The sequence below is a fragment of the Mytilus californianus genome, unplaced genomic scaffold, assembly GCF_021869535.1.
Source record: "Mytilus californianus isolate M0D057914Y unplaced genomic scaffold, xbMytCali1.0.p SCAF_3, whole genome shotgun sequence".
Taxonomy (NCBI): domain Eukaryota; kingdom Metazoa; phylum Mollusca; class Bivalvia; order Mytilida; family Mytilidae; genus Mytilus; species Mytilus californianus.
The window spans coordinates 113,852,279-113,871,647 of NW_026262679.1; the positions used below are offsets into that span (position 1 = coordinate 113,852,279).

The 19,369-nt window shown below is 31.4% G+C and overlaps 1 protein-coding gene across 1 annotated transcript in view; it reads left to right on the plus strand.

Moving 5' to 3' along the window:
• The window catches only part of LOC127735870 (thyrotropin-releasing hormone receptor-like), a 173,206-nt gene that overhangs the window by 59,068 nt on the left and 94,769 nt on the right, over window positions 1-19,369 (plus strand). The gene's annotated exons all lie outside the window — the stretch shown is intronic.

Genomic DNA, 19,369 nt, shown 5'->3' on the forward strand with positions numbered 1-19,369 from the left:
CCGTTTAACTATTCCTCACTTTGATAGAACAAACATTAAGATACTATTTTACGCTTATCACTTACATGCAAATAGAGAAAATATTTTATCCGTCATCAGACAAAATAAATAGCACTGTTACTACTTTCGAAACTACTAGTTTTATATACTTATTCATTGAAAAAAACACATTTTGTGAATAACAAAAATCTATGAGATAGAATTTTGAAATATAATATGAGCAGATATGTTTTATAATATGCTTTCAGAAAATAAAAAGCAAGTATGGTGTCCCGAACTTTCTTGCTACAGGTATAAAGTAAAATTTTCATTAACATTTTTTCAAAACGATTGTTACTATAAGAGTTTTCTCTCCTTCTATGACTAAGTTGAAAAATAGAATCGAGCAAAAACAAATACTAAATATTTGTTCAAAACAGTCTAAATAATGTAATAAATCACTTATATTCTTTATCTACACGCTAACTACCAATTTGAGATAAGATAAGAGTTAATTACCAATCCGTTATTTTATAATGCCATATCACTTGATGCTTACACATCCAGAGCACCTCAGATCACCCCCAGTTTTTGGTGGGGATCGTGTTGCTCAGTCTTTGGTATTCTATGTTGTGTTTTGTGTACTGTTGTTTGTCTTTTTCTTTTTTGGCCATGGCTTTGTCAGTTTATTTTCGACTTACGAGTTTGAATGTCCTTTTGGTATCCTTCGCCTCTTTTTTTAGTTATTCTACCTTAACTCCTCTTAAAGGTGTCAGACCACCAATTAAAAGTCCCTATCTGTTCAACCAAATTTAGCAATTTTCACAGCTTTCTAAATATTTTACCTTAAGTTTAACTTCATAGAAACCAGGTATATCCTGAATTGTACATGTATCAGCTTTCTACATGCCAATATTCAACATACGTTTAAAATCATATAAGAAAGAAGAGGTCTCCCGAATAGAGGTACCACTAAAAATAACCCCTGGTTTTCTGGAAATCTTAAATTAGTATACTATGGAGTGCATTAATCCTCAATGTTGAATGCAAACTCATAGACAAGTAAATTTTGGCTCAAAATGATCTTAATATATTTCTTTTTCACCAAAGGTTTCAAATGGACTATTTTTTGTCCGAGTAGGCCTACTTTCACATACGTTCTAAATTGGAGGGAGTAATTGGTGGTCTGACACCTTAAGTACGGAATGGATTTAAACCAAACTTAAAATATATGTCTTGTAAGGGTAATGAAATTGAAAACCATATATTTGTTTTATGCATTGAGGGTTCATGGGGTAAACTTAGGATCAAATAGGAGAAAATCACTTGTGGTATAGTGTATTAAATACATTTACCTGCCGTCCGCAACTTTTCCTCAACCACAAAAGGGTTTAATGTGAAAGTTATAGAAGATACTTATATTGTAATTGAGTATTATTTATTTGTTTTCTACATGGTTGGTCCAAAGGAGGATTATTGAAGGGTCCAAATAGGAAAATTACCATAAGAATAGGATAAACAATGCTATGCGACAACTCCATCCAAACTAATATTTTAACATTGAGTTCTATGATCATTTGCCGATATTGGATTTTTTTATATTTTGTAAATATATAATCATAGTTTTGAGGATTTTCTTATTCCAGGAATAGATTACCTTAGCCGTATTTGGCACAACTTTTTGGAATTTTGGGTCCTCAATGCTCTTCAATTTTGTTCTTGTTTGGCTTTATAACTATTTTTATCTGAGCGTCACTGATGAGTCTTATGTAGACGAAACGCGCGTCTGGCGTATTAAATTATAATCCTGGTACCTTTGATAACTATTTGTAAAACTTTAGATATTTCTACAAGTATGAGCGACAAAGAAAAAAGTGTTAACCACAGGTATTACCATATTTTGACAGTAAAAATACAGTACTTCAACATACTCTTACCAATAAAACAGTAACATGGTGATAAAAACTGATATTTCAAGCTACAAATGCTATAATTGCCTTATTTTCAGCTTTATTTGTTATGTCATGAGGGTATCATGTATGAAAAATATCATGCCAATATGATAACATTACATTTGGAGCCTATTGCATGGTTTTCGAGCAGAATGGCTCTTAAGCAATAGTAAGTAAATCTGTTAGATTGCATTTCTCAAAATAGGTTTAAACAACTATTAAGTATTTTTAAGAGTGTAGATTTATCTTTTCTTTGATAACAAGTTCATAATGTAGCAGTCTAGTCAGTAATCAAGTTCAGAAAAATAAATATTGCTCTGTTTGCATTTCAGACTAATGCAAATTCATAAATATTTGTTTGCCTCTGGGAATTCGCAGAAACAAAAGAGTCATATGTTTATATGTTCATTGATGTTGAAATAAAATAAATATCCCATAAAGACGTTGAATAGCGAGTAGGGGGCACAATTACTGCAAGATGATTACCAGTCTACATCAATGTCTTTCTCATATGATTCTCTTTTATTCATTGTTAATGAATGCTTACAATGCAGTAGAATATATAATCAATAAAAAAGATATAACAGGAATCACCTAACACACCATACATATTTACAAACCACACTAGTAAAAAGGTTTAAAAAATCAGTCGCCAATAAATCTGGTATGACTCTACAAACACAATTTTTGTCAATGTTCTCATCGTCCCGTGAACATCGGGGTTTTTTTTCTATAAGAAAACATCTTTCTCGTCAGTTATATAGTTTCCTTTGAATAAATTTGCAGATATGCATACCAGGCTCATATTCTATAGCTTTGTATACAAAACGTTGCTATATAGAACTTGTAATTTTTTGCTCTTGTCCATTGTTTAAGATCCTTTTTTGTTTTAACCTTGAGAATTGAGATATGATAAAAGGAGGTGTAGTGTATACCTCTACTGTACATCAATTCAACAGCTCAACAAATGAGTATTTGATCAGCCAGTATACAGAAAAGTGGTGAATGATCTATCAAAGATCTGTCATCTGGAAATATTTTCATCAATCTATGTCAATATATGTCGTTCTTTGTTTTAGAGACTTATGAGCATATTTGCTTCTGTTCATTGTAGTATGTTCATGCCTTTAGTTTTTTCGTTACCTTTTACGGTATTGGTTTTGCTAATTATTGAAGATTACATCTTTTGTTTATTTGCTCACTGGATATTTGTCTCATTGGCATACGAATACTATTCCCTTGCTTGCTTTAACTGACAGCAAGCTGAAAGTTCGTAACAAGCTGATATGAAATTACACTGCAATATCGATGACTGAACTTTTTAATACGTCCATTCAGCATTGTCTTAACGCATACAGACATACATAACCTTCTGCGATGCACTGAGTAATTCAACAGAATTTAATCGCAGAAAAAAACTGATTCTAAATTAAGAAACTGACCATAAGGTTGGTTGAGAACATCACTTTACGACAAATGAGATGAATTTAGCTTCTCAATTGTACACTTTCCATTTCTCTGTAGCTACAATGTACCTTCAAGCACCACCTGTATATGTAGTATATATAACAAATTAATATAATATTCCAGACCATGCGTTTCTATTATGATAGCATTGATAAAGTGTTACTTTGTACAAGGAAGCAGTTGAACCAAGAGTTCCAAATGATAAAGTTTAAGTCATCTCTTTGAAATTATTACTGACGCTATGGCAAGTAGGTTGACTGTTCCCATGGTGGTGTCAGTTTGTCTTCAATTGAGTTTGAATATCCCATTAGTATATTCCGCCTCTCTTTTATGAAATATTTGCGTTGCAGATGACGACAGGTATGTTCCAAAAGAGGGGCGAAGGATACAAAAGGGACATTCAAACTCATAAATCGAGAACAAACTGACAACGCCAAGGAAAAAAAGAAAAAGACAAACAGCCAAACAACAGTACACAAAACAACATAGAAACCAAAGACCGAGCAACATCAACTCCACAAAAAACTGGGGTGATCTCAGGTGCTCCAGAAGGGCAAGCAGACCCTGTTCAACATGTGGCACCCGTCGTGTTCCTCATTTAAATAGAAACCAGGTGATATGTCTTATTCGGTAGATCACATTCGGGGGAAAGGGGACGAGATTGGAACATATCTGTCGTCATCTCTGACGTTCATAACGTTCAACCAACTCGATTTACAAATAGATGATTTCAACTTCACCACTTGCAACTCTTGGTTCAATTGACGTGATTAGTTTCGATCGGAATTTTGTTTACTCCATAGTAAACTTTAAGGAGGATATGAAAATCCGAAATGATTTACTGTAAATTCAGAAATTATTGCGATGATTTTATTATTGCGAAAAATGCGACAGGGTTATAAACGCAATAATTTAAACTCGCATTTTGAAATTTTGAATATGAATTAAACAGGATTTTTCTCAAAATCGCAAAAATTAAAATCGTATTTTAATCTAAAATGACAAAATCGCAATAATAAATGCACGCAATAATTTCTGAATTTACAGTAGTTGATTCAGTAGTATTCAGTGACTTTTGTTTGAAGGCTTAGAATCAAGGTTTAATATGTCTTAATTGCTATCTTAGACAGTTGACCATATTTACTGAACGTCTAAAATAGCTATTTTTGAAATATTGCCCTTAAAATTCGATACAAGTCATTAAAAATGTTTGGAACCTATTCTAACACCGGACTCAGACTTCTTTTAATCTGAGTTTTACTGTACGTATTGCTGTGTGTTTGTTTATTCTACATTAAGTAGACGTATAGGAGGAGGGTAGAGATCTAAATAACATGTTTAACCCCGTCGTATTCAAGTCACGAACCTGTAGCCTTAATTACTCTTGCGTGGTTTTTTTGTTTTTTTTAATTTTGGTTTATTTATATGTTTCGGAGTTTAGTGTGTTGTCCATTTCGCTAAACTAGTATACATTATTATTTAACCTGAAATCCGCCCCCGGTTGCCGGACTTTCTTGCTGCGTTGAAGACCCATTCGTGGTCTCGGGCTGTTTTCTGCTCTTTGGTCGGGTTGTTCTCTCTCTGACACATTCCACGTTTCCATTCTCAATTCTATTAAAAGAATTTTTTCTTATTTCTATGTAACTGGTCGTTAAAATTTGACAAGCATCTTACATCTTGGTACTCATTATGTAATACCGATGATATCGATTGTCAGAAACGAATAGTGCAATTCTAATCTGCAGCCATGCAATCTTTAATTAAAAAAGGGAAAACATGATATTTGGGTTCGGTAAATTGTAAAGACATAAAACATCATGTGAATACATCTACAGCATCTTTCAATTTATGACAAATAGCTTTTTTTTTTTAAGATTTATGTAACGGTGTTATTTTCCATAATGTACTAAACTTCTTTGCAAATCAGTCAAACGTCAATAAAAAAATGAAAGAACAATCAAACAAAAGAGCAAAAAGACAACAGGAATTAAAATTATAAGGAAGGTTATAACCAGAAAAGGAACGAAATTAGTTAAGGATGCTGATTAACAATAAAGAAAACATTAATATTAAAATAAGAAGATATAGTTTCTTTGCCAATGAGAAAACTGTATGTATCCATTAACTTTTAATACCGGACAAAGATGTGTACAATTAACGGTCACTTCACGGCCTTCAATAATGAGCAAAACCCTAAAGGTGTAGTAAGCTACAAAGGGACCTGGAAGGAAAAAAAATTAAACAATGTAGGACCATGTGTGTTAATACTTGGATACCAATACACGTTTGGTTATATTTTAATTAATAAAATTAACATCAATGTTAGTTCCGATAAAGGCAATATTCAAAACTCTTACTACATTTTAAAATTGATACCATTTAAAAATAAGTTCATTGGTAAGGAAACTATATCTTCTTATTTTGATAATTATGTTTTCTTTATTGTTAATCAGCATCCTAAACTGATTTCGTTTTTTTCTGGTACAAACCACTTTATCTCATTTTTAGGAACGAAATTCATAAAAAAATGATTTCATAAGCATTAGTCAACGTCAATGTGAAAGCTACCAAGATACTACTCAATATACATTTTCATGTCATCATAGTTAATGTCAAACGGTTTTGGTATCACTCTACTTTTCATAATGCAAGGTGACTTGTAGGTTTATACACATTTGGTCTTTGTAATTGCATACATATCTTAAGTATTTCCTTATTTGTTTATTGTACGATAGAATTGAAACTTTTCAAAGATAGTGATTTTAATTTTATGATCAAACAATAAAATGAAAATGAATTCGTGTTAACATGATAATTTAACATAAACAATAACTGTTAAATTTGCCCTTCGTTTAAGGAACTGTATTCGTACAGTAAGTAGTATTCAGTACAAGTTTATATGAAACTGTGTTTTTAAAGTCTGAAATACATATACCTTTTGAGTAATCAGCGCTTGCATGGGCTAATTGTGCTTAGGGGACGACTTAGTATTAACAGAACTTCATATAATCTGAGCGCCATGATCAAGCCAAGGACGCTGAGAACGACATTAAGCACTAGCAAACATTCAAACAATTAAGCTTTATTAATAGTAAGCTACAAGTTTCGCAGCTTCAAAGATATATTAAGCCTATTCTTTTGATTCTATAGTAGTGATATGTCTTGATATCCACTACAATTGCATCATAAGTTGCACATTCAAGTTGATAAATTAACTGGTGTAATCTTGATTTTCTTTTTCTTTAAATATTTTGACACAGTTACAGTTTTCCTTGTATTGTTTGTATGAATGACATTAACCGATTGCATTATACGATTGATGAGCGTTTAATGTTTCATTTAGGTGGGATTGCAATAGATTGAATAAAAAATTAAACTGAATTGCAGTACAAAAATGTACTTGTTTTTCGTTCATTATTTTGTTCATAAATCAGGCCGTTAGTTTTCTCGTTTGAAATACATTTGTCATTTCGGGGCCTTTTATAGCTGGGTCAAGATGAGTAATTCATTTCCCATAAGCGACAATGATAGCCTTTTCTTCCATTCCTCTGTCCATATTGTTAACTTGGATATGTATGATGGCTCGTTTCGAAGCTGAGACATTTTCACACATGTGGTTAAATTTTCGGGGTACGAAGGGAGATTTGATTTTTCACAGATTGGGCAACCGCGAAAGGCCCCTCGTGATGCCGCTTCAGCAAGTGAAAAGTCCTTATTTTCACACAGTTAAACTTTCTGGAAATTAAGTTTTGTACAGACATTTAATAACTCCAAAGTTTTAACATCTTTATTGAACAGTCTTCTACTCTTCATAAAAGCACAAATGGTTAAGCTCAGTCAATTATTAAAAATAGCATCACGTCGAATTCAATTGCATACAGGTTCCTCGCTCTGAGGCGCATTAGGGATATTGAACCATATTGAAGATGTTAGTTCCGATTTTCACAAATATTCTTGCGTGATCATCTTTGGTATGAATTTCTGAATAAATCTATGCATTTTTGTTCTTTTCTGAAAGAAAAAGAGTAAGTTTTAGCACTTTAAGTCAATGAATCTAATATCGGTTTAAGTCATCAATTCTAACTACAACGTGTAAGTATCATTGCTTTCAGTATACATTCACATGTCATAATATGGATGACAAACCAGATGAGAACCTTCAATTACAATATACAGACCCTGTTAAAGCATTAAGAAGAAAAATGTGTTGTATAAGAGTGCATTTGAACTCAAAATTTATGCAAAATAGATGATTTTTTTTAAACCCTAAAAATACTTAATAACTTGTTACCACTAGAAATCTGATATTTCCAACCTTACAATCCTCTTTAAACTATTGTGAACATCATTAATAATATTTAGTATGAAGGGCAATAAAGTACCAATTTTGAAATCTTGTGTTTAAACATAACCTACTAAATATTAGGATTTTTAATGCACTTCAGAGTCAACACTTCACCAGTGGGAAAATGCATAATTAGTTTTCAAATAAACATAAGGACAACACAGGTTTTATGATGTCATGAAATAACTACTGCTTCAAATAATGCTATGTACAGTTTTTGTTGTTACATAATCAACAGTTGCCTAAGAGTTTAATTTAAAATGGTCGGTAGAACTTAACAGTAACTAAGCATATTAATATATTATCAAGTCCATAGCAACATTTTTCATACCCACAAATTTTCACATCCTGACTGTCATTGACTGTAATGTCAATCACATAAATACCATAAATGTACAATTAAGAGTTTGTTTGATAAAAAATAATGCTTACCAGTACTTCATTTCTTTTTTAAAACTTTTTGTAGGCCATTTGAGCTTAAAACTGGAGTACTATGTCGCAAACTGACATAAGACGAGAAAATGATTGAACTTGTGTTTTAATCTCATGCAGCTACTAACTAAATTTGAGTAAAATTGACAAGTTCTTGTCAGAATTATCACAAAAAAAGAGTTATTCTTCCCTTTGTTGGTTTGCAAATATTCAGTTCAACAATAGTAGGTATAAAAAATCACTTCTAGTCTAGCCAAAAAAGTTATTGCACCTGTGTTTTCAGATGGGTTAACCCTCCCCTTTTTCACTACAGATGACATTTTATCTTGTGAATTTCTGTTGTGCATTGAAATAACAACAATGTCTGCATCATTTAAATATTTTTGCATGTTTTTGTGTTAGTTTAATGGCACAGCTACTAATAAGTGTCCGAAATTGTTCGTATAATTTATCCTGATACTGCTGAATACATAGGCAGAGTTATTTCTCTTGATCTATGGGTTCTTCAAATTCGTACTATACTAGCATATTCATGTACTCTCTGTGTCATATAAACTTACAAATTAACAGTTTCTAATGCTTGCATGTGAAGTCATTCTTGTTGTTTGAAGAAATCCGTGCAATGTGCTTGAAAAGTGTCTCCTTTAAAAAGATCTATTTTGAATCTGACTAAAACCCATGGTTCGTACCGTACAAATAATATATTTTCGAAGCATTTGACTGTAACTAATATTAATAAATAATGTTTTTATGACACAATTGGAGACAAAAATGTATCTATAACAATAAACAAACCTTTATTTTCTGAAATTTACCAAGTCACATAGATGCATTCATCCATGAAACTGACATAAACTTCCAAATTTAGCTTCTTAATTTGGGTCAAGATGCGTAACTGATTTCCCATAGGCGACAATGGTAGCCTTTTCTTCCATTCCTCTGTCCATATCGTTAACTTGGATATGTATGATGGCTCGTTTCGAAGCTGAGACACTTTCACACATGTGGTTAAATTTTCTGGGTACGAAGTGAGATTTAATTTTTCACAAATTGGGCAACCCCGAAAGGCACCTCGTGATGCCGCTTCAGCAAGTGAAAAGTCCTTATTTTCACACAGTTAAATTCTCTGGAAATTTAGTTTTGTACAGACATTTAATAACTCGAACGTTTTTACATCTTTATTGTACAGTCTTCTGCTATAAAAAAAAACACAAATGGTTAAGCTATGTCAATTGTTAAAAATAGCATCATGTCCAATTTCATTGCATACAGGTTTTTTATTTCTATTTGTAGTTGAGTTCCTTACTCTTAGACGCATTAGGGATATTGACCCAGCAGACTATGTGGGATGGGTTTTTCTCATTATTGAAGGCCGTACGGTGATCTATAGTTATTTACTTCTATGTGATATGGTCTCTGGTGAAGAGTTATCTCATTGGCAATCATTCCAAATCTTCTTTTATTTATATTATATGTAAATTTCTCTAATTATAAGCCAATGTATATTTATCATTCTGGTTTAAATCATTACTACGGGTCAGACACTATAATTTCACCCGTTAGAAAATCCGTATTGACCATTTTCTTCTTTCAAAGGGCTTCTCGGTAAGAAAAAAATTGAAATGCTTGGATTATGATATCATAATGATTTGTCATTTAATTTGATGATTTTCGTCGAATAAATCTTTTTTCTGTAATATTTGTGTCGATCTAAAATGTTTTCACAATCTTTTATAAATGGCATTATTTCGCAAATAGCATATTGTCACTCATGGAACAAGTTGCACTTGAGTTTGTAAGTGAGAGATTAATTTACCTTTGAACCTCTAATATTCGACAATTAAAATTCGAATATTTTTTGCCTGCTTTTTTGGGTTTTTTTTCATCTTCCTTTGTTTTTTAACAGATGTATTTGTATATTCTTATTTAAAATGTATAATATCATTCTATACATCATAAATTTAATTTTCTTCAACTAGTTTTCTTTCTTTGAACTCAACGTTTTATATGCTATCCTATTAGAATACAAATTATGAGTAAATGTCATTCATCATACTGCTTTTATAGCGACATCCGATTCTTTTGAATTCTTTTTAGATTTTTTTCATAATTATCTAAAATATCATCTTTTCAAGCAAAGTACAGTTATTTTGGTTAATCAGAATTTTCGTCATGTCTCCATCATGGAAAATACGTGACTTAAATTTGTGCTTCTGTTTAAAATAACTTTCTAGTTTTCTTTTATTTACGTTGGATTCTATAGATCCGCATCTTGATTATAATTCAACCACTAATTAGACATTTGACATTTAACATTTGGAACGCAAATAAATGTCTCAATTATTCAAGAAAGCATGAAAAGGCTAGTCATAATTTGACATTAATTAGGAAATTGGAGATATATTATGTTTATATTTGGCAGGTATCATCTTGTCTGTAGTATAAGAATAAACAAAATTAATCTATAGACAACACAAAAATAAAACCTTATTGATGTACTGTAAATTATCCTACAATCCCTTGTGAAATCGGTCAAAAATAATAGGGTATTTTTTCAATTGGAATTTTTGTTTTTTTAATATTTCAATAAAACAAAATACATCGACTTCATATTGCTCCTGAATTGTATTGAAAAGGAATGTCTGTTGCAATTGAAAATTGTTTAAAATTGGTGAATTTACTTCATATATATTCCAACAAAATTGCCAGAAAGAGTTTGTGAATATAGCTTCATTAAAACAGTTTTCATAGGTTAAAGATATTTGTTAACTGTATATCAATCTCTTTTAAAGAGTGAGTGAAACCATTGATCGCATATGACATTATAGATGTCTAGTTTTGTTCTTGATGCTGTGATAATGAACATATCTTGAGGTTATGAAAATGTAGAATTGCTGAACTTTAACGACTCATTTGTAAATACCGTTTCAACTTTAAAAGAATATTACATATAACAATCGTTGACTGCAGATAATTATTGTGATTTCATTTAGATATAATCTTAACAAAAAAAATAATTAGCAAATAAAAACCAACTACTCAAATAAAAACGTTTTACTATTACTCACTTTGATAGAACAAACATTATGATACTATTTTACGCTTATCATGTACATGCAAATACAGAAAATATTGTACTTGTCATCAGAAAAAAAAAATCATAGTTACTACTTTCGAAACTACTTTAATTCCATACTACGATAAAACAGATTGTACAATCTAACTTCATCGTCGTCGTTTTGCTCCTACTCCAGTGACGACGCAAAAGACTGTTGTGAATTTCGTAATAACGACGAAGTTATTGAATAGATTTCCATTATTTTCCTCTTTGATGATAGATTTATATCATTGGTTTCTATCGGTGATGTAAATATAGTTCATGTAACATTCAAGAAATGAATGCATGTCAGACAATTATATTACAAGAGTTTTTGTGAAATCGTAAGTGGCTGCTTATCGCAACACGAATGGTGCCACATGTGGAGCAAAATTCTCTTACACTTCTAGAGCACAATAGATCATCCACGTGTTTTGCTTGGTTTCGTGTTACTCAGTCTTTTGTATTCTATCTTATGTTTTGTATAATGGTGTGTGTGTTTTTGCCCTTTTTCTTTTCTTTCCATGGCGTAGTTTTTCATCGACTTATGAGTTCGGCTATCATATTTGTATCTTCCGCTTCTATTTTATCGGATTCGCCAAGCAATAGTTTACTGGAGCGTATATTGATAATAGTTTATGGGGAAAATCGATAGAGAGGCATTAATTTAAAAAATGAATCTGCATAAGGCAATTTATCATAAGAAACAACAATGGACCATTCAGCACAAAAAATCCAAGAAACTCGGAAAACAATACAAATTATTTGATCCGACCTAAAAAGTCTTACAACTATCAACAATCACTTTAAGAACAAATTACCATTTTGGTAATATGCCTTTTTTTAAAGTAGCAATTTTTCTTCTTCTCAAAAGGTATTTACATGTTCATTTCCAAAACGGTCCGTTTTTCGTTCAAAGAGACTAATCAAAATTTTTTACCAGAGGTATGTCCAAGACACAATGTAGTCTCGATATCGACAACATCGACGATATCGAGTCGATATCGACAAATAATGATCCAAATGTTTATCTGCTACATTTTTATATATAAACAATTTAGTTTCTCCTGGTTCGTCTAATAAAGATGTTGATATCGACGACATCGACGATATCAAGTCGATATCGACGCATTATGTTTCAAATGATTATCTACTACGATGATCTATATAGACAATTTAGTTTCTCCTGGTTCGTCTGTTTTAAGATGTCGATATCGGCGATATTGACGATATCGAGTCGATATCGACACATTATGTTCCAAATGTCTATCTGTTTTACAGTTATGTATATAAACAATTAAAGTTTCTCCCCGATCGCCTATTTAAGATGTCGATATCGACGATATTGACGACATCGAGTCGATATCGACACATGTTACAAATGTTTATCTGCTACAATTATCTATATAGACAATTTAGTTTCTCCTGGTTTGTCTGTTAAAATATGTCGACGATATCAATTCCATATCAACATTTTCTTCATAATTTGTTTTTCTATTTATTTCATTTAGTTTAGTATACGCACCTTTATTACACATTAAGATAAGGGGATGATGCATGATTTTGCAATGAGACAACAGACCACCAAACACAAAAAGAATGAGGATGTTAACAACTATACGTCATCTTACAGTCTTCACAACAAAGATTAACAATAATACCGGCATTACAAAATGTCAAATATTTCAAAAGGGAAAACAAACATCCTGATTTATGTATAAATGTTAAACAAAAATCAAATATGACCGACAGCAACGGACGACAACCACTTAATCAAAGAGCTCCAGAGAAGAGTCAATCACAGTAAGGATGTGGCGAGGTTAAACTTGAACGTTAAAATTTCCCTTAAATCCAGGACGGTGGTATAGCATCAATACATAAAATTCAACAAACGAGTACTCGAAACTATTCAAATAAAGTTAAAATATTATTTCAACTAATAGATAAACCATGTTTTCTCTGTTTGAAATGGGAACAAATTCACATCCCATGGATTTGAATTTTACATAGCAAGTCATGTTTGTACTATATCTGCATTTATAGATCTTTGTATGCAACCATATCTCACTTAGTTAACACCTAAATTACCATGTCAGTCATTGTCAATGTAATACAAGCAAAAATTTTGTTTTTGATTTTTTTGAAGAATACATTAATGTGTTTTAAAGGATACATTACTTTGGAGAAGTGACCACCTGATTGTCTTTTAAAAAAAATAAATATATTACAATTCAGCCATCATATATCCCTATATCAATCTTACGTCTTAATTTAATTAGCATGTACTGTCTTATTTTTATTCATTATTGTAAGTAATCACCGATATCGAGTCGACATTGTCTATATCGACAATATAGACATCAAGTTCATCGATATCGATTCGATATTGTGTCGACATTGTCGATATTGACGATATCGACATCTTGGTATGTCTTGGACATGTATGAAATATATGCCTAGTATCTTTGGTGAGTTTAAATTTCATCAGGAACGCTCAAAGTTAAAATGTAAAAACCTGAGTTTTTTTCTTACCTTAAGTGTTATGACAAAAAAAAGATAACGATAAAAAAAACGTTTGGATCGAATTTCCGGGCGCATGATAAATTATTCTTAGATAAATCATTTACTTTAATTTTAAAAGTGAGATAAATCACACTAATCACTTACTTTAATTTTAAAAGTGAGATATATCACACTAATCATTTACTTTAATTTTAAAAGTGAGATATATCAGACTATTAAAGACTAATACCAAACTGGAAAGAACTGGATTTGTACATGTATTGTACCCTCGGGAACTGATTGGTTTTTCAAAATATGTATCGATATATTATCTTCATGGCGGAAAACAATCTGAAACGAAAAAATGTAGCTTATGTGTTTCTTGTGACACGATGGTGTTATTTCTTATAAAAAAAAAGGGAAGAAATTATTACTCTCACGTCATATATATTCGTTAAAACCAGTATCAGTCGCAATCAATAAAAGAATGTTTTGCAAAAGCAACTTCACACAAACATTGACAAAGTAAAGTGATGTTTAAACCAAAAAATATCTTGATTCAACATTATTAAAGTATACGTTTTTAAATTGCACACGTTAAACTCACGCTACATCAAACTAACGATAAACAATGTGTTTGCAATATATATCCTTTTTATTGTTTTCATGTGTCTTGGACTTTTTGGAAAGGTTGGAAATATTGTAAAGTTAATATGTATGCTCATTTACCGCAACCGCAATAATAATTCTATTTTTTTTATGAAGTATAAAGCGTTCGGACTAGTCATTTGTGTGTTTCATGTAGAGTTATTGTTAAACAAAATACAAGATATTAAAATCAATTTATAACAAAGTAATGGTGGGTTCGGGATAAGGATCATCTGTACTGTTATTGTAAGATGTAAGTAAACTAGCATGTAAAATAAAAAATGTGGTATATTGCCATTGAGACCATTCAACAGTGTCCAAATGAAGCCGATTTAATCATCTATATGTCGTCGTACGGACTTCCGTTTTGAGCAAAACTTCTACTGTATAGCCAGCAATAAAAGGCACCGACAAAATGTTCAACAATTCAAGGAAAAAACTCAACAGCCTATTACAAAACAATAAACGTAAAACATACATGACAAACAACAATCAACGACAACCACCGATTAACAGGCTCTTAACTTGGGACAGGCACTTATAGAATGTAGCGATGTTAAACATGTGAGTGAGCACTCAAACAGTTAACCAGCTGGGTACCAATTTTTGTGGTTTTCGTGGATGGCTTTATCCACAAATTTAAGTGTACAACGAAATATAACAACTGTTGTCCAAATAAAGACATGGAAAGATCCCCATGTAGGTTTGACTACATGGATTCGGGCCTTTAATCTACATTTTTAGAATACATTAAATATCAGCAAACGCACTAAGAACTATATATACAACTTCAGACAGGATTTGATCAATTAATTTTAAAAAACCTAAACTTTACGACATTAAACCTTTTAAAAAATGAAAACAAAACGTTATAAATTTCATGCGTCCGAAGCGCTTTTATCAGAAACGCTCAAAGCCGAAAATTTGGAAACCAATAATGTATAAAAACCGAAAAAGATGGTGAACTATATGACCAAAAAGGACCTAAAATAATAGCTAAATCCATCTAAGGTCAACTTTGCCTGAAGGAGTTGAAACCTTAGTTTCTTTATATTTTCAAATTTTATAAACAAACAATTTTAGAAAGGTTTGTTATAATCATGCCAGTACCGAAGTACATGAATAATTAGTTTCGATCGATGATAGTCAGACTTCCGGTGAAGATATGTGATGATGAAGTGTTCATTTTATCTCCTCATAATAGTGTCATATGGAAACAAATCATATTGGGCTTGCTTTTTTATTTCATAAGAATTTATTCACAATTCAAAGAACATTTGTAGCTTTTGTTTTTCATTTAACCGCCATCTCACCGCTTTCTTTAAGTGGCATGTTTATGGCCCACTTAACACCTTTGAAAACCGTTATTCTGTAGATCATTTGATCTCGGGTTAATTAGTGTTACCACTTCTGATTACACTGTGCAACAATTAAAATGTTTGCTTTGCAATTTCCTTTAATTGAGACAATTTATAAGCATAGATGATTCAGCTTATTTCCGAAAGCAATCATATAATTAAAAAATTGATGAATGTTGTCGGTAATGAAAGCAAATAAGCGAAAATGAACACCTTTAAAATGTTACAATGACCCACAAATCATTATAAAATAGCATATAATTATTTTTCAAGAATCTTCGTTTCTGATGGCTTCAAATTCTTCAAACTAAAATCCACGAATAAAATAACCCAAGAACATGTAACTTTTGCTCAAACGGCGAAAATTAATAAACACGAATAAAAAGTACATGATCTTCATGTCCCTATATCAATTAACCAATTCCAAAGTTAGGATTGTCTTTACTGCTGTTACACAATTTGTTATAAAAAATTACTCCATTAAAACTGGTACAATTCAATCATTGCGAGTTATTTCATAAGATACATTGTTATTTATTTGCACTTTATGTGTGCAATAACTAAACCCTATTTGTAAAACATACGTTTCTTAAGTAGGTATACGTCAAATGAAATACAACGGAAATAATTGTAGCTTAATGGATGTCGACATCACACACAACTTTATTACATTATGAAAGTGTTTTCTTGGTAGAATTAATTTCCATGTTAGGCGAAAACTGCAGAGTGTAATTTACTTTTGCAGTTTCCTGATTTTTATCCTGAAACATTGCTTCTTTTCTTTATTATAATTGCACATTTGTTTTAGAAACATCAACTATTTCTATATCGTTCTACATTTATCAGTGTTTGAAATAAAGCAATCTTACAATGAGAACAAGACATTCTATTCCATATTTTTTTAGATAAGGAAGCATTTATTTTGTTAACACTAGAACTCAATCACACTCGCAAAATAAGACAAAAAAAACGGGAAAATAAGAAACAGTAACACATCTCAAAAATCAGCAGCAATAATAATATTGTTACTCTTGTTATGACACTAGAAAAGCTATGAGAGCAATACAAATATACAATACAAGAAAATGAAATCTGTAAACAAATTGTGCTTTGAATAAACGTTAAATGTATAAATAACCATCTTATTTTACATTTTCATGATATAAATGAATTTCTCCTTTTGAATGCCTCAAACTTTGTAACTATACGAGTAGCCTTTACCGACTGATTAAACTAGAAATTACGGATAACACTTATACAACTTTAATGCTTCATATAAGGATTTTCACCTAAAAATTGACAAATAGGATCGTTAGAGAAAGACAAATTAAAAATGAAATATAATAACAAATTTCTATTTTGAAACTTCAATATCTTTTTAGTAACATTCCGGCAGCGCCGCTATGTGGAATATATATTTCCAACCCGATTTTATATTCCAGGGATTTCATTTCCTATCGCGGTAACCAAATTCCTGTCGTCTTATTTCTAAATAAAGACATTACTGACTCCTAACTGAGTTATTGTTGTCACAAGCAGCATGACTGATAACACTAATTGCATTAATTGTGCATACTCTGCTAAACCGTCCGTCGTTCTTCAGTTGATGAGTTTCTTTTTTCTGTGTATTGTATTTGTGGACTTATTTGTCGTTCGTTTTTTTTTTTGACATGGTGTTTTTTTGTCATTCATTTCTACTTATGTTTCTTGTATGCTCCATGGGTATCTTCTCCCTTGAATGACTTGGTAAGTATAGAAACCATAGAGTCAGGTGATCTGTATATTGTTTTCGACACTACGTATTACCTTATTTAGAAATACATCTGGAAATATTTTCCCTCTATTACAAAGGGAGGAACCACGATTGAGTACAAAACGGATAACCGCAAGAATTTTTCTAGTTTTTATTATTTCTTCTTTTTGTGATTCAAACATAAATTATATTATAGTATACGGAAGGTGATCAATAGCATTATCATCTACTGTGGAATCATTATGATCCGTGGGGTACCAATTTTCGTTAATTTCACAGGTATCGATAAACCAAGAATTTAAATGTTCAACGAAGTATAACAGTAATCGGACCAATTTTGTTGGACCAGATGCTCATTTCGACAAGCAATGTCTCTCCAGTGATGCTTTAAGCTAAAATGTTTAAAAGTGCAAAGCCTAATACAAACGTTGAAAAGTTCATTAAACCGAAAGGAACCAAACGTTAAGTCAAACCTGGGCAGATAATAAGAGCGTTGCATGAGGGCGATCTGAAATGATTTTGAAATTTTGTAACAGCAAACTTAAATAGAATGATATACGTATGTACATTTTATATAGATTTGTTTTCAGACTTTGGAACATTTCCTCAAACCACAAAAACTAGTTGCCACGAAAATAAATAAATCCACTGTAATCGTATTAAGCTTTATGATAGAAACTAGTTCAAAGGTAGCGTAATGCGCATTTGGTGCAGTATATTTGTTACTGTTTGTATTGTAACTTGATTTAAAAAAATCAAAAAGTCGCTCTTCAGTCTTTAGTTTCCTATGTTGTGTTTTGTGTGCAGTTGTTTGTCTTTTTGTTTGTTTTTTTTTTAGCCATGGCGTTGTCAGTTTATTTAGACTTATGAGTTTGAATGTCCCTTCGTTATCTTTCGCCTCTCATTTTATTTCAAATGCACACACTTCATCATTATAAAAAGAATAATTCAGTATTAATCGAAATTGGAATGGAAGCTAATTTTCGGCTATTATTCAAATGAAGTGACTAAATCATATTAATAAAGATATTGTAAAACTGCTGTATGTGAATAATGGCCAGCTCAATGTTCCAAGAGTTACAGTTTTTTACGTGTTTGTCTTTTTGATAGTATTATGTCTGTATTAGCTGGCGTTTTTTTATATATTCTTTTCAGGTCTCATGTTATAGGGACTACTATCTACATATCCCGAAACCTCACAGCGTCCATTATTAAATTGATTTCTTTGATATTTCAGAAACTCCGAGACTTTCGGAGTTACATACAAGAAAGACATAATAATGACATATTAAATGTTTAACATTATTTATATTAAATATTAAGCCACGGGACAATCAGTTCTTCCGAAAGAGGAACAAAGAATGCTCGCACGAGATAAAACTCTTTTAAAATATAACAAGATTGTTTTTCATTACTTTAAAAAGAGCGGTGTCATTCATTAGTATGAATGTCATATGTGACAAATAGCCTGACTCCTAATTCTAGATTATACATAATCTGGAGATAAAACTTGCGATTTTTTTTTATTGGAGCTATTCAAAATATTTAAAATACAAATACATTGGCAATAAGTCATATAAAAAAATTTGTTTCTTATCTTTCACCTCAATGTCTTTAAAAAAATAGGCGGTGGATACCGAAGGGATATTCAAAGTCATCAGTCGACGACAAACTGGCAACGCAATTGCAAAAACTAAAAACCACAGAACAACAAAAAACAGTTAGCAAAACACTACATAGAAACTAAAGACTGAGCTATAGAACCCAAACCTCATCTGGGGTTGGTCTTCAATGCTGAGATAAAAGTCATTTAATAATAGCATACTTGTCTTAATG